Genomic DNA, 17,524 nt, shown 5'->3' on the forward strand with positions numbered 1-17,524 from the left:
TACTGCTGTAATCGAAGGCTAGGACTCTCCAGGGTCTGGGGAATGCAGAGCTAGCTATGCCAACCCTTTAACACCTGCAGATAAAGACACAGCATCCCCTGGGGGGCAGAGCCTGGGGACACCCCAGGGAGGAGCTGGGCCTCCTGCCTCTGCTCTGTGAACTGAACACCTTTGAGGCTCCCCATCACCCCAGGTGGGTATGTTGTGTCCAGAGAAGTAGAGGGGGTCTCATGCAAGGTCCCTCCCCTGCTTCAGCCCCGGTGCCGGGCACCCACGTGGCAGGCGAGCTCCTTCAGCGGCAGTTGTGGCTGCCACCACCTGTGTGAATGTCACTGGTACTTCTCCTCAAGGGTTGTTGTCATTTATCTAGATTTATCTCAATTCTCAGTGGCTGCAGCTGACAAGTGCCATAAAGCTGGTCTTGAACCGTCAGTCTCCTGTGATGAAAAACTGAGAACGCACAGGGTCTGGATGTCAGCCCCTTGTGTCCAACAAACAGGTCTCAAGGCAGAACATTCTCCTGACCACACCTGGGCTGCCCCCCCGCTGCCCCCCAACCAAGAGGTTGACGTGGTTTTTTGTAGACCCTCTTCATTCTAGGGTCCTGGGGCCACTGGGGTCGTTCCTGAGTACTTCCACTGTTTCTCTCTGGAGGCTCCAGGGCCATCAGACACATGCACCCCGGTGGCCTCCTTGACAGCCCGGCAACCCCTGGATGTCCATGCGGTTTGGGGCCCTCCATCAATTTGCACAGGCTTGCCGCGTACTCAGAATTTTCTAGGTCAGAGATGCAAATAGTGGCCCCCACCCTGGTTTTCATCATTGGTTCATGGTGAAATAAGAAAAATAAGAAGAGTGGTGAGTTTTCATAATACTAGGCATAGTCAGTTTCAAGGACTGTTCTTTACCCTCTGAGATGGAGAGATTACCTTTTTTGGCATTAAAATGTCCTTTTGAAATTGGTGGTCATTTCTTTTTTGACAATTGGAAGCATTTAATTTTCAGTGATTTTTTTAATTTCTGTGATTTTTCTGTTCAAGAACTTGGCCCACATGTCTACTGGGCGTTAACGTTTTCCTGTTGATTTGTAAAATAGTCTAGAGTTTAAAAACATCAACCCCTAAGGAAAATATTCGCAGAAGTATCCCAACTTGTCATATGTCACTTAATTTTATGGTCCACACTTTTTGATGTGTCGTTTACATTTTATATATTCATATTCTTTTTGCAATTGAGATAAAGCAGTGAAAAACAAGTCTCTTTTACACTTTATCTCAAATTTGTATGTTATTTTTTCATTTAAACTTCAACATCTTAAATTTATTGGTTTCTCCCCTATTTGTTTTTATGCCCTTATTTGGACAGATCAAAAAACAAGCAATCCTTTATGGAGTCCCAAACTTTCAGAATTTTCCTTACCTGCTAAATCCCAATGCCTGGAGACACTGCTCTATGTGGCCTCTCCTGCCCCCTCTCCTGGGTAGCGCTGGTCTCAATGGAACAGGCTTATCGGCCCCAGTGTCACACCTCATTTAAGGGTGATGTCACCGACACAGCTGGGGGCATTGTCATCTGTGATCGATTTAAAAAAACAAAAACTGATGTACTTTCTGATAACTTCCTGATTTCTCTAAAATGTTAGATTCGCCTTTTCTCAGCTTCCATCCCAGTGTCTTTCCTGATTGACTTGTTGGCGTAAAACTCCACTGTTAGCTCACGGTTACAGCCTTCATTCTCAGCAACGGCTACTGACGCTTACACTTTTCAGTAGGCACTAATTCAATGTGTTATCATTTCCGTTGGCAACAGCTAGTGTTACCGTCTGACTCAGAGTGATCCACGTGGGAAGTAAAGATGGGGGTGACTCTCTGGGACCTCACATTTATCCGATAGTCATGAAAAGTGGTGCCTTCTGTGTCACCCAGATAAACTTGCTCCCATCCACCCATTTGCTCTCATGCGTGAAATTGTTGCCTTAATTTTGGAGCATTCATTGTTCTCTGTGGGAATTAGGGGTCCCAAACAGGGCCAGGAATGGGGAGGGTGGTGTGGCAGAAGATTTAAGCGCCGTGTGGTGTGGAGAGAGCCCTGGGTGTTTGGTGCAGCCAGCTCTTCTTCTGACTGTAATGTTTGTGTGACCCGGGGCAAGTCATCACTTGCGTGTGCCTCGTCTTTCTGCATCTGGAAGACAAATAGGGTGGCCTCTACTGGGATGCCCACACAAACCATTGAGGCACAGGATGAAGATATTAGACCTTGTGTTGATTCTTATTTTATCTTTAAAAATAATCTCTCTGGAGAGTGATTGGAGCCCTGTGCCGGCCCCCTGTATGGCGCCCCCTGTAGGGAGCTGAGGGAAGGAGGAGGTTCATTATGCGAAGGTGTTGGCAGTGGCCTCCCTACTGGTTTGTGAGCTTTCAGCACGCTGCAAGGTTTTGCCATTTCCCCAAGCCACGTTAAAATGTATTATCTAGTTTGAGCCAAACTAACCCTTAAAATGGATGAGTGACTTAAAGATTCCTCGAATAAATGCATGGATTAAAGACAACAGTGATTTTGCAAAGACAAGAAAACAGCAAGAAAAACAGCAGAATCAACCCTTCTTCTGTGCCTGGAACAATCTCTCTATCACTATCATTATGAGCTAAAAAACAATGAAAGACTTAATTGGATAAGAAGTTGACTTAACCCCCCCCCCAATTCTCTAAGCTTTAAAAATACAGACTTACTTCCTCTTGCTAATGATGCACTTTGTGTGGTGTGTCTCCCACCCAAGTACTAACCAGGCCCGACCTTGCTTAGCTTCCGAGATTGGGCACGTTCAGAGTGGTATGGCTATAGACTGTGTGGTGAGTTCATGGTGCCCTTGTGAGTTACCTTTCTTAGCTCTGAGGATCATAAAAGCAAGCATGAATCGATGTATCAAAAGTTTTATGTTTGAGATATTTGAATTGATGTATGTCAAAGCATAATACCAAAGTTTTTTTCAAAAAAATGATGCAAATTCTACCACATTGCTCTCACTAAAAATATGGTTGTGGCTAGCATTTTAAGGAGAGCAAACATTTTGCATAATTAAGTAAATTTAAATATATTGGGAACATTTAAAAATTTTCATGGCATCCTTTCAAAAAGCATTTTCTGTTTGCTTTACAATAAATATATTAATACAGAGGTACACACATATAATTTATATACAAAGAAATGCTTGTTTGGGGGTGTGACCCAGGATTTTTATTGATAGAGATATCCCATCAAAGAAGGGTAAGGATGTGAATTTGGCAATTGTGGAGCAATCTTCTGGCTGTGATGTTTTCCTTGGGATCTCCTTCAGAAGCCAGGTCACATTTACAGGAAGAAACATTTGGGAGGGGTATATCAGGATCTAACATCTAACATTGATTTTTAAAAGATCAGTCATAATTTATTGAGATCAACAAATCACTTCCACCTTTTTGTCACTGAGGAGCACAGACACATTAACAGAGGGATACAGGTTTTGCTATTTCAAATGTCCTTTATTGCTGAACCGCTCAGAGATGCTATATATTTTTAGGGAGTAGTGGAATGAATCATTAAATGAAAATTTACTACTTACATTTTCTAGAAAAGATAATACAATGGGAGCATCTTAAATGATCTCTATTTTCTAAAACTGTCCTGAAATTTATAATTCTATCAAGATGCAAGTAGAGCAAAAGCACAATTGCCATTTAAAAGTTTTCTAAATGAAAAATAAATGCAGATAATACAAAAATGTTTTGAGAAACAAACAGTGTCTTAAGGTCCTCTTGGTCTTTTGTGATTTTGACGGGTGTGGCCTCGTGGAGGCTCGGGGACCCTGGGAGGGAACTTACTCCTGTTTTGAGGGAGGGGGTCCAGGGGAGACCCAGCCCCAGGGGAGGATGGGGTGAACCACTGAGCCTGGGCAGGAGCCCGCTGTGGGGAGGCAGTGGTCCACCCAGCTTCCTTGAGTTTGTATCCATGGAAATGTAGGATTGGGGGATAAATGGAGGGAAGGAGGAGCAGGAGGGGGGAGGGGGAGGAAGTCATGGCAGCTAAGAGGGGCTTCTGGAGGGTGGGAGCCAGGCCTTCTACCCTGTGCCCAGGGATTGGGGAGCAATGTTCTCTGTCAGATGCTCCACCTGGATTACCAAATGCATGAGGACCCACTTTCAGGAGCTTGACTTTAATCACTGCTTCACTTACTCATTTTCTCAGATCAGCAACCCCCTGTGTAGGGACGAGGAGGTGTCTGTCAGCCTCCCGAGCTCCCAGCGGACCATCAAGAGCTTTCAGCTCACTGGACAGAATTGGGCTTTTGAGAAGAAGAAACGCTTCTTCTCCGCTTTTCTTCAAGGTCTTGTAGTCACCCTCTGTAGGTCTCCAACGCTTCATCTGCATGGCTCGCCTTGCCACTTGCTTTGGAATAGTTGCTGGGTATAAAACATCTGTGTAACGTAATTAAAAATATTTAACAACTGTTCAACATTGGGTGACCAAAAACCATTCCTCAGAATTTACCCTTTGAATTACAAAGAAGACCTCAACGTTGTTTGAAAAATAAAATTTTCTATAATCGCATTTCAGTAAATTTAGAAAACAAGTCACAAAAATCTAAAAACAACTCTGGAAATCTCAAAACTCTTCTAAATAAACTTTGAATCAGAAAAAAAAAATCACAAAAGCCCAAACTGCACAATTATTTAAAATACTGACAGTGAAAACACTTTATATCAAGATCTGTGGAATAGAGCCAATATTATACAAAGAGGAAAATTCATAGCATTTAATACTAAACTAAAAATGAAAGTGTGGTAATGAATTGGACACGTGAGCATCTAGCTAAAAAAGTTAGAAATGGAAAAAAGAAACACAAGGGAAGCGCAGCAATGGAAATAATACTGAAACAAACTGTTTTGGAGCTCGGAAAATCTGAAGACTTGATAAAATAATTGAAGAGCAAATTGTAGGGTGGCTATTATTTCTTCTTTTAAACCGAGAAGGCAGAAATACAAAAGTGAAAATGAGAAAGAATAAAAAACCAAAGACAGAGAGGAAAATGACTTTTCAGAGCATACCTTCCAGAACGCTGTGCAGTGGGGGGAGAGACGGGAACCGGTGGCAGCTCTGTCCGAGGCTCCTAAGCAGCAACCTACCCCTGACCTGTTCCCCTCCCCCGGCACGTGAACTGCCCAGTCCCTCCTGGGGAGATGGGAAATAGGAAATTCCCATTTGGACCTACAGTGTGGCTGGGATCCCAGGGGGGTCCTGGAGCTGTTGTGAATCCCCTCAGATGCACCCTCTACTGGGGGATATGAGGCCATACTTTGGCCTCATCTGTATTGTTCTGTGCCTACATCTGCTACCAAAGATAATTCTTAAAAAGTAAAATGACAGATTCTAGATCCAAAGTCTTTTATGGGTTGGATTATTATGAAGCTTGAGGAAAGCGTAGAGCTTCTCTCTGGGACATACGTGTGTGTTTGTGGGGTAAATGAATGAATGAATGAGTGGTCCAAGGACAAAGCCGTTGTTTGATGACCTTGAGGATGATATATAACCCTGTGGGCCCTGCAGGTGTTCCTCCCTGTAGACCTTAAAACCCCAGGGAAAAAGCCGCAGCTCCAGGGAAGTGTTATGGGTCCTATGAGAGCATTACATTTTATGAGCCATTAATTCTCAAATTCGACATGTTCAAAACCAGCGTTCTTAATGACGGCTCCCAAACTTGCTTCCCCTTCCCCTCCATCTAAGTGGCCCACCGTCCACCTAGGGTTGCTCAAGGAAAACCCTAGGGGTCGTCCTCGGTTCCCTTCTCCCCCCACTCACATCCAATCTACCATAAAGTCTTGTCAAGACTGCCTCTAAGACATTTCCCAAACCGGTACAACTTTGTCTCCCAGCCTGGTCGAAGCCCCCATGATTTCCCGCCAGGAGCGCTGCAGCCAGCAGCTTCTTACATGGCATTCACCCTGCTGCGCCTTCCCTCCTTGGATTTCTCCATGGACCATGCGGAGTTATCTTTAACCATAAACAGACCACATCACCCTTCCTGGTGAAAACTTTCCAAGTGCTGTCCATCCGACTTGTGATAAAATCCAGACCCATTTCCCTGGCCTGGGGGCTCCTGACTTATACACACAACCCGGCCCCTCCAACCTAGTCAGTGTCAGCCTTGCCTTTCTCCCCGACACCTGGTACTCCCCGGCCACAGCGGCCTTTGTTTCTGTTCCCCAAGTTTGTTCCTACCTTAGAGCCTTGCATTGGTTTCCCTTCCCGTGATACACTCCCCCAAATCTTCTTATAACTGAATCTATTTTAATAACCTCCTTTCAGCTTAAACTCTCAGTTCCCTCTAGATATGTCTTGTGGCCAGGGTGTGTTGAGTGAACGTCTTGGTCAGAGGGGAAATGTAGAGTCAAATCTGCCTCGGCGGGAAGGGCTATGCATGCAGGTCGTGCCAATAGCACCGTTTCGATGACAGGAGCTAGGCTGGTACGTTCAGGGCAGAGTGTGGGTGCTGCTGCAACTCCTGGGGCGAGAGAGCAAAACAGGGAGAAACCCAGGCGATGCAGCGATGGGCTGGCCTGCTTCCAGGGCGGAGAGCGGGGGGACCGACGTGGTAACCTGGCACTGTTAGCTATTATTTGAGCCTTCATTGTTATTGTTATAGCAGCTGTGGTGTTTCAGCCACTAGCTTCTGATAAACTGGGTAAACAAGCGCGTCTCGGGGTTACTCGAGGGTCCTTGGGGCAGCGCCGATGGGTTCCGTTTGCTGGTCTGATGGCTTTAACGGGCTGGGAGGGGGAAGGTGGCCATAGTAGCTGGCACACACAGCTCTTTGTTCTGACTTAACACCTGACGTTGGCTCCTCCTGTGGATGGAATGCTCGCCAGCCTGGAATCCCCGCTTAGCGATGGCCCCAGCCCACGCGCACGTGCAACCTGCCCGTCCATCCGTGGGACGTGTGATGGTGGGTGTTTCCTGGGGTCGGGTGTGAGGTCCGTTGGTCCCCTCAGGAGAACCATCTCTGAGCCGTGCACCTCCTGGTCGCACGAACAGGGGCTCCTGTATGATTCCACCTGGATTTAGAGGCTCGATTGATAAGCCTTCACTCTAGGCCTGCATCCTGGCCCGGGATGGTGGGAGGGGCCGCGGCCCTCCTGGGGATACACGGCACCCTCCTCCTTGCCGAGTCACCTCCTCAGGCACGCGCACTGCCCGCAGGCCTCCCGGGCCTGGGCCTGTAGATGTTCACGGAGTCCAGGAGTGATTCTCCACTCTTGGGTTACTGACCAGAGGGGCGTAAGCGAGGTCTCTAAGGGTGCGACCCTTGCAGTCAGCTTGTCTGTCCATAAGTACGGACTCGCTCGTCACCCACCGCTGGCATCCTCACGCCTTCGCTGTTCGCCCCCAGTCTGCCCTGAATGTCCCATCTCAGCTGCTGCTGGGCCTCTGCGCCTCCTGATAGCTTCCGTCTCCTGTTCGTAGAATCGCCGGCCCTCCTTCCCAACGCCTCACTCCCCCATCCTGACCCCCTGCACAGCCTCACTCTGGCCGCGCTGCCTAGGCTGCCTGCTGTTCTGGGAAGACGCCCATCCTGGTTTGACCCTTGTGGGTCGCCCCGTGCCAGCCTGCCTAGGCCCTCTGAGCGGGTTCTGGGAGCCGAGGCTCCGGGCTGGGGACCGGCTAGACCTCTTTAATTCAAGGGGGACCAATCAGACTTGTACTGGAAGCAGCGTCCCAGATGCGTGTCACAGAGGCTTCTTGTGCAGCCAGCAATGCCTGTTGGAAAGGGCTGGCTCTCCCCCGACGCCTGGGAAATGCCACTACACGCTTCCCATCAGCTCGGCCTCTGATGGAGGCTGTTGGTGGGAATAGCTGGGCAGTGACGCTGTTAGAAAATGGTGCTTTTCTCTTCCCGTTCCTCTTTTATTTTAAGCAACCAGCAGGGCCTCCTCCCACCTCAGTGTGCTTTAGTGCAGTGGGCTGGCCCCGTTTTCCAGAATGGTGTTGATTTACTGCTTCAAAAATAAACGTGCAACCACCTCGACTGATTCCTTTGGTAAGAAAAACAATTGTGCGTGTCTTTGAATGAACTAAGCACGAGGACCCTTTCTGAAAAATGGGGAGTGAACTCTGGGGCGTCCGTGCTAATGAGCTGGGAGGGTGAGGGCTGCCCTTTCTCAGCAGAATCTGCTCACCCACAGTGAACGTTCTGGAAAGCCCTGGTGGACCCGAGATGGAAAGAGTGTAAAGACAGAGAAGGGTGTGTGTGAGGGGGTGAAGGGCGCCCGGAGCATTTTATGCCGTGTCTAGACAAGAGAGCAAGGTCTCATTTTTGTTTTCCCAAATAGGTACTTTGTATCAGAATACCTAAATGATGAACCCGCTGATTCTCTTCTAAAAGTAGATATTTGATATTATCAGAGCTGTTCTTTCTTGATTTACAAATGTTAGTTTTATTGGTGGCATTGCATTCGTTTTGTTTGGGGGGCATATCTAGTCCAGTTTTCGTTTTCTCCTCATCCTTTCGTACCTTCTCCAAATCTCCTGTGCCGTTTCGTACCTGTGTGCCTTTGCTTGTTCCCAGTGCCTGGAACGCCACCTTCTCCTGCTCCACTGCCCCCTCCCACGCCCTGTGACCAGATTCCTCCTCATCCTTCAAGACTCAACGCAGACATCACTTTCTCGGGGGAGCCGTCCCTGTCTCCTTTATCTCCCCACCGCCCCCGCTCCGACGCCAACCCCTAACCATAGGCTCCTGCCCGCTGATCTCACTAACCCCGTGCATATATTTCCCTTCTTCCTACCCATATGTTAATTACAATTGCAGTTCACGTGTCTCTCTTCCCTTCTAGACAGTAAGCTTTTTGGGAACAGTGAATGCATTTCAATCCTTGCTGCTTCCCTCGCAGTGATTCCAAACCCTGACACATCACAGGGTACCCTGATGTTGGTACCCTTCCCCCTGCACTCGCCTCTTCACCTGGCCTCGCTCTAGACACCGTCCTTTCTCGAGAAGAAACGACATGCCTGTGGCCACATCTGCCATGAAGGGTTCTTATTTTTATGGTGGCCAACGTGTAGACCTGCTCAGCAAATTTCGTTTTGTAATCTATACCCTCTCCTGCCTGTCTCGGGAGTCCTCAAACGTTTTGGCCTCAGAACCCTTTTATAATCTTTTTTTTTTTTTAAATATGACCTTTCAGTTGGCTCCATTTTCTTTTTTTTTTTTTTTTAGATTGATTGATTGATTGATTGATTGATTGCTATGTTGGGTCTTCGTTTCTGTGCGAGGGCTTTCTCTAGTTGTGGCAAGCGGGGACCACTCTTCATCGCGGTGCGCGGGCCTGTCACTGTCGCGGCCTCTCTTGTTGCGGAGCACAGGCTCCAGACGTGCAGGCTCAGTAGTCGTGGCTCACGGGCCCAGTTGCTCCGCGGCATGTGGGATCCTCCCAGACCAGGGCTCGAACCCGTGTCCCCTGCATTGGCAGGCGGATTCTTAACCACTGCGCCACCAGGGAAGCCTCCCTTTATAATCTTGAAAGTCACTACGGACACCAAAGAGCTTTTGTTTAGATGGGTTACATCTATTGATGGCGCCTGTATTACAAATTAAAACTGTGAAATTTAAAAAAAGCTATTAACTTAAACATAAGAATAATATGCCCATTACATGCTCATGTAAATATTTGTGAAACAAAAAACTTGAGTGAGGGGGTAGTGTTATTTTTATATCAGGGTTTCTCAACCATGGCACTCTTGAAATCTTGGACCAGATAATTCTTGGTACTGGGGGGCTGGCCTGTGCATTGTACAGCATCCCTGGCCTCTGCCCACTAGATTTTAGGGGCACCCCTCCTCTCAGTTATGACAACCAAATGTCCCCAGGTGGCAGGGGGGACAACCTCACCCTGGTTGAGAACCACTGTTTTACATTTGCAAATCTTTTTGATGTCTTGATTTACGGAAGACAGCTGGATTCTTATACCTGCTTCTGCAATCACTCTGTTGTGATATGTTGTTTTGGTTGAAGTATGTGATGAAATTACAGCCTTCCACAGACACATAGTTGGAAAAGGGAGTAATATTTTAATAGCTTTCAAAATAATTGTGCATAGTCTTCTTTGGTGCTACCCCAAAACTCAACGAGTGGTGGTTTCTTAAAGCTTAGTCGTAATGTGGAATCTGAAACCAGTTAATGAACTTTTCCTACTCTGTTATATTCAAATATGTCCATTTATCTTAACCTTTGGCTTTTTTACCCATGTGAGATTTTTGGAACATCACACATTACACTTCTTTGGAAAATGTTTGTGCAGGTTTTTTCCAGGTTGACACATCTCATTATAAAAGAAATTGTATGTGTTCATATTAATCTTATTAGAAAAGTTTTTAAGTACTGGGCAGCTGTCAAGGTCACAACGACAGATCCAAGTTTTCCAAAATTCTAGTTTCCTCTGGAAAGATCCAATTTTGTCACTGGCCAAAAAAATACTGTGAACTGTTGTTCTCCTTGAAGTGACCGGCTCACTGATTTTTGAAAAAAATGGCTGTCAAGTACCAGAGTCTACATAATTGTAGTATAAATTGTTCTTCTGAGTGAAAATACTGTTCCATGTAGAAAACGGCTGCTTCAGCCCACGACTCACCGGCATGTGGGCTTTTCCTCCTGACACCCCACCTCGTCCTGATGTGCAGCCCAAGTGCTTTCTGGGTACCTCCTTCAGCATCCCAGAGAATATTGTACAAAGTGTATCAGGAGTCGAGATGCAATAAAATTCACGTTTACTGCTTCATCAAGGGCATTCCTAAGGGAAACTAGCTTTTTTTCTTCTGCCATTCCCCCACCTTCAGCCCCCCATGACGACCACAATGACCAGCCCTGCCTTGACTGGCCCTGGGGCCCAGCAATGCACCCACCGTACACTCTGCACCATCAGTGCAAGTATCAACACATTGGCAAAGGTAAACAACAGCTTAGATTTACCATGAAAATAGTTTTTTTTTTGTTTTTTAAAAAAATTTATTTATTTATTTTTGGCTGTGTTGGGTCTTCGTTTCTGTGCAAGGGCTTTCTCTAGTTGCAGCGAGCGGGGGCCACTCTTCATCGCGGTGCGCGGACCTTTCACCGTCGCAGCCTCTCTTGTTGCGGAGCACAGGCTCCAGACGCGCAGGCTCAGTAGTCGTGGCTCACGGGCCCAGTTGCTCCGCGGCATGTGGGATCCTCCCAGACCAGGGCTCGAACCCGTGTCCCCTGCATTGGCAGGCGGATTCTCAACCACTGCGCCACCAGGGAAGCCCCATGAAAATAGTTTTGATCCCGCTGAGCCCTGAAGGGGTTTGGGGGATGCCAGGGGTGACCAGTGGATGCCTTCTGGTCTGCACCAGCCTTGTTTTGCTTTGATGGTGAAGTGAAACCACTGCAGGAGTCTGTCTTGAGCGAACAGGAGCTGTTCATGTGATGTGCTGGGGAAGTGCCAAAGAAGGGCCCGTGGAGGTGATCTGATCCAACCCCTTCGGGTTACACATGAGCATACTGAGGCCCAGAGAGGGGAAGTAACTGACCCGGAATCTCACAGCTACTTGTGGCAGAACCAGGCCTAGAACCCAGGTCTTCTGAGTCCCAGTCCAGTGCTCTTTCTACCACACGCCTTGGTTCTCAAGCACTCGTGGGGCCTCTAACACACGTCCACCAGCAAAAGGATGCTTGCGAAATGTGGGGTGACCGTACTTCCTGATACTTGCGTACGGACTGTCCCTTTGTAAGTTTGCTTTTGCCCAGCAACATTTGGGAGGTTGCATGTTATCTGCAGTTGCTTGGCCTACCATGACTCCACCTGGCTACCAGGTGGACAGGGGGCTTAGTGATGCCTCCGTGCTCTGACAGTCAGGCCCCCTTCAGAGCTGATTAGCCAAGAGAACCCTGTGGATTTTTTCTGCTCCATTAGGTCACATCACAATATGATTACTTAAGGACTCCACCTTGCACCTTGACTCACTTAAAAGAAGCCTCTGGAACATTTTCCCGGGGGAGCTGCCCTAACTCCTTTGCCTTGACCTTGCTCATTTCCTTGATCCCAGCCATCACTTTGATCTACTGTGCCTCGGGGCATTTCACGACAAAACTGCAGCCATTTCTCTCTGTCCAACAGGTGGGGAGTAGGGAAGGTAGATGTGGCTTCTCCCCATAAGTAAGCTGCAGGACGCCGAGTCAAAATTATTGATGACGGTGAGGATGAGAACATCGTCCCGGTGACCTGCAATTTTCTTTAGGAAGAAAGTGCCAGGACTGCTTGGCCTTCAGGCGGCTGAGCTGAGAAAATGGGGGCCCCCCTTCCTCTTGGCTTCATTCAAACACCACGGAGAGAGGATGCATACCTTCCCTCTGGCCAAATGCCAGAGCACAGGAAATTTTAGAAGAATAATCTGAAATGGAACTTGAAAATTATTTCCAGCCATGCGTTTCTTGCCTTTTCCCCACCAGATAGCTCTAAGAGCTAATGTCCTGAGTGGTCTCCTCAGAAGCTGCCCTGGGCTGGGGTCCCCCTGTCCAGGGCTGGAGGCTGGGCTAGGCGGCCTCTTCTGGTTCCTTCCTGCAGTTCCTTACTTGTAACTGAGGGCCCACATCCAAGGAGGTACCAGAAGGAGGTTCTGTGTGGCCCGGAAGCCCCTTGTTTCACAGACAAGCCTGTTGCAGCCTGCCCGCATCCCCAGGCTTAGGAACGGGGCTTGCTGTCTGTTGGGCCTCTTCCCAGGACATCTGCCTCCCTAGGGTGGGATTCTGGGGTCAGGCCTCCCAAGGTGGAGGAGCCCTGGATTGCAAGACTGGTTCGTCTTGGGGCCCCTGAGGGCCGAGGAACGTTCAAGCCACAGCCCCGGTTACTGTGGGAAGGCTGGCCCCCCGGCCAAAGGCTGACGTAGAAACATCTGAAGACCCGAGAGGTAAGAATCTCTAAGACGTGGTGGGGCACGAGGAGGGTACAAGAGGGGCCAATCAGAGGACTGCTCGGCAAGCCCTATGTATCAGTGGGCAGAGCGCAGCTTGGTTGGCATTTCAAGAGAAAAAAATCAAACAAAAGACATTCCAGCCTGTCCAGAGCTTACAACCTGATGGGGGAGACAAGTAAGAACTGGATGGGGTCATGTTTTCCTGTGATCAGAGAGCCCCTCCAGGACTCCTGGGGCCTCAGGCCTCAGCGGGCGGGACCACAGGCCTGGTGCTGCGTCCTGAGGGTGGTGGTCAGCACGTGTTCTTGGGTGACGATCAACAGGTGCGGCGCAGGACGTGGCCCCTGACTTCAGAAACCTTGCTTTCTGTTGGGAAAGGCCAGAGGCTACACTCTCCACGCCGAGGTGACCTCGAGGTGGGCCTGGGGGTGATGTGTCTGGCTCAACGACTGGGGGCGGGGGGCACAAAGTCAGGGGGCATCCTTAGAAGCGAGCTCCCTGCACAGCTGGAGAGGACCGGCCTAAAGCAGCCCACCCCGAGGGCGCTGCACCCAGTCCTGAGGTTCAGGCCTCCAGCCCCCGGCTGGCTCACATCAGGCCCCCCGTGACCAGGTCCTGATGTGGCTCAGCTCGGGTGGTACCCTGGTGCTCTCGTTCATTGAAACCCCCTTCTCAGGCCCAGCCCCCAAGCCTGGCTCCCGGCGGGGAGGGGCCTCCGGCCTCTGGTGGAGCACGACGGTCTTCAGGGCTGGGACGACGGGGTCGCCCGTGTCTCTCGCGGAAAGTTTACGACGGGCTCTTTCAGGTTTCAAGAAGCAGTGATAGGCTCAGGTCACTTCAGGTAATGGGGGCTTATTGTAAGGCTACATGAGGACATGGCCAAGGCGGGCGACCTCTGGCTCTCAGCCACATGGAGCCCTGGACGGTGACGGGGGCCCAGCACCCGATCTCGCCTGGAGACTGCTTCCTGCTTCCGGCATTTCATTTGCATCTCTCTCAGCTCCTGCGGCCACCGCCTGCCCCCCGGAGGCTCTGGCTTCTCTGTCCTTCTGTCAGTTTCTCCTTAAGTTTCCTCTACGTCCTTAAGAGGGAGGACATGACTGGGCTCTCGGGGCTGGGGCCCCAGCAAGCCCACGTCCTGGGCCGCTGGTTGGCCTCAAGGTCCAGCAAGCCCACGTCCTGAGCCGCTGGTTGGCCTCAAGGTGGCCGCTGTTGGCTCCGGCACTAATCCCACGTCCAACATTTGTGGCCGGGGTGGTGGTGTCACAGGGTACAAAGCATGGTGACCCACATGCGAGGTGTGGCTTATGGATGCCCTCTTGAGATCTGGGCGCATGCTCGAGGGGAGCCCGTGGCGGGGCCTGGGGTGAGGAGAGAGCTGCGAGCTGGGGTCAAAGACCCCGGGCAGCGCGGGTAGAGCCTCAGGGACACTTCACCACGTTATCAGAGGTCCTCATACGTGCCCACCAAAGGCCCTTCATAGACTCCTAAGAGGTGGGATGGGAAAGGACTGTCGGGGGCCCCAGTGCATTAGCCGCCTCGCCTCCAGCTCAGGTGCTGAATCTCCTGGACCCCCGCCTGCCTCAGCCCCCTCCCCTCCCCAGGCACCAAGGCGTCTCCCACCTGCCCCCCCGGGCCTTATATGGGAAAGGCAGGCGGCAGCAGGAACCAGATAGGGACCAGACTGCTCCTTTCAGAGCCAGGATTACTCATTTTCGAGGGGAGTATTTACAGTTTGATGGGAAGTGAATCACCAATCTTGATGAAAGACCACATTATGCAAAAGCTCTTTAGAGGAGGGGTGATGGGGGCTGGAAAGGAAGGGAAGCCACTGCAAAGGAAGTCGTTCACGGCTTAGCATCCGAGGAGGCGTAGGCCAGGGCCAGGGAAAGCTGGGTCCCAGTCCCTCACCCAAACCCGACCATGATTCAGCCACTCGCCTTTGCCTTTGCCGCCGGCAGGTTGGCAGGGGAGAGCCGGGGCGGGGGTAGGCAGGGGCCTCCGAGCCTGGGGGTGGCGGCGTAGAGCGGGAGGACCAGGACCCTGAGACGGGACGGGGGAGCGGGGGAGCTGGAGGAGGGGTGGGGCGCCGCCCTTACTTCTGCTTCTGTGCCCCCTCCCGAAATTGGACCAAATCCTCCCGCTCCCCCAACAAAGACAGGGCCCTTCACTGAGGTGTGGGTGCGTCCATGAGCGCCAGGTGGGAGCTGCTCGGTGGGGGGTTTCGGGCAGCAGCCCCACCTGGCCACCAGGGGTTCTCTCCTCAGTCGTGTCTGAACTGCCACCCCAGGCGACAGACAGGACGCAGAGACAGAGCCCGCTCTCTGGGCTCTGCCCTGGCTGAGGGCACATCTGGCCAATGGCCTTGACCTCCAACCCCGCTGCTGGTGGCGGAGGCCGGGGGAGGGACGGTGGAGTTGAACCTGTTAAACTAAAGATGGCTGGCTAAGTCCTCCCACCTCCCTTCCACAGACGGCCAGACAGGTGGGGGGCGGAAGGCCATTTTGCAGAAATGAGAGCCTGAATGCCCAGGAGGTCAGGTGACATGTCTCTGCCCTCCCCCCACCCCATCAGGGACACAGAGAGGGGACAGGGCTGCAGAATGCAGTGAAAAGAGCGCGGACCGTGAGCATGCAGTGCCGGCTTTACATCCAGTTCTGCCTCTTGCTAGCTGTGTGACACAGGGGAGGTTCCTTAACTTCTCTGAGCCTAGTTCCTCATCTGTGAAATGAGGAGAATACATCCCACCTCGCTGAGGAAATGTGGGGATCAAGCAAGGACGCGTCCATGAACTGTTTAGCCCAGCTCCCGGCCATGACCACGTGCTCCATAAAGGTCGCCTCCCTTCCTTCTCGGAACCACAAGTCCTGGCAGCCACATCAAAGTATCCTAGGGCAGCCACACCACGCCACCCCCAGAAGATGGCCACCTCCTTGCTGATTCACCATCCGCTGCGGCCCAAGCGCCAGTATTTGCTGGGACGATGACTCTCTGTCCAACCTGGGGGACAGGGCCATTAGATGAAATGTTCTCGACATTTTTCTGGATCACAGACCTCTTTGAGAATCTAATGAAAGCTATGGATTCCCCTCCCAAGGGGGTGGGGGAAAAACCCCAATACCCACACATCCACCCACACCATTTTCTATAGAATTTCAGGGGACTCCCAGAATCTCCGTAGCCACCTGCAAAACTCTTTTGCCAGATGGAAAGCCAAGACACATGAGCATAAATTGAGCATTGTGAGTGACTTGCTGTGTGGCCCAACTGTCCCCCAGTTCGCAGTCTTTCCCTTGTGAAGTGGCCAGGACCATCCTTCCGAATCTACCCGATGGGGTAGGAATAAGAAGTCAAGGAGTGAGCGTGGGTGATCAGGAAGGTGACCCTGGAGGGGGAGCTGTCCAGGATTGAGTCGTCTGTGCCTGGAGGACACATAGCAGTGAGGACCAAAGGACAAGGGGCTGAAACACTGGTGGTGGCCACCATCTCTTCCCTCTTGACTAAGGATTGAACAAGAGAGGAAAAAAAAAAAAAAGGCCAGGGAGGGGAGGGGAATGTTACCAGACAGAAAGAATTGAAACCCTCTAGCAGGGAAAGTAGGTGAACAACAGAACAGAAGCTGTGAGCTCTCTTAACTCAAAGGATTCTTGGTGCGGCCAGGACTGGGGGGCCTGGCCCGCTGACTATCCCAGCCGTGGAGACACTAAGGCCAGAGAAATAGCGCCCCGGGGGGACGGTGCCACGGTGGTTCAGAGAGCACCAAGGGGACCCCCGCCGGAGGCTCTGTCCATCTTTTGCAGAGAAGGCATCTCATAAGGACGAGATGCTCTTTGGAGTTTCTGCTCCACCAGGATCCGAGTGAGGTCCGCAAGCGCTGGAGCCCAGACTCACGCAGCCACCCTGTCTGTGGGGAAGCGCAGACAGCCCTCTCTGGCTTCCCTGAGGCCCCAGGCTCTGGCCGGCATTGGGGCGCCAGAGTCAGCCGCAGGTTCTGTATTCTCAACTCCTGTGCGGGGTGGTGGGGGTCGGGGGGAGCCTCCCCGCCATGCTGGGCACGCACACCATTGACTCCACAGCCACCTTGACCTTGAGTTCATCCTTACTGCATCAACGTGTTTTTTTTCCAAAAAACATGATCTGAAAACCATACATAGTAGAAAATTTGGAGACTATAGAGCACCACTACAGGCAAGAATAATATAGAAAACCAATACAGAAAAGAAGAAAAGAAAAATCACCTGCAATCCCACCACCCAGATCTGAGCACTTGTTGACCTTTGATTAGATCTTTCCCGTCGGCCTCACCCCACCCCACCCCAATTCAGCAGAATTTAAATCACAGAGTCGCCAGCTTGCTGGGGCTGGGGCCCTGTGTCTCAGATTTCCTGTCTAGAAAATATAGCTACCTGCTAACAAGATTAGCCAACTGCTTTGCCGTTGTGATCGCATCTGTTTGGCCAGGCGAGAGGCGTGCCCATCCGTTACGGGCAGCGAAGATAAAGACAGTTGGAGTAACGGCCTCTTTTAAAGCCGCGCAGCAGCCGAGCGAGGGAAGCTCGGGGCTCCT

Source organism: Balaenoptera ricei, chromosome 10 (genome assembly GCF_028023285.1).
Source record: "Balaenoptera ricei isolate mBalRic1 chromosome 10, mBalRic1.hap2, whole genome shotgun sequence".
Taxonomy (NCBI): Eukaryota; Metazoa; Chordata; class Mammalia; order Artiodactyla; family Balaenopteridae; genus Balaenoptera; species Balaenoptera ricei.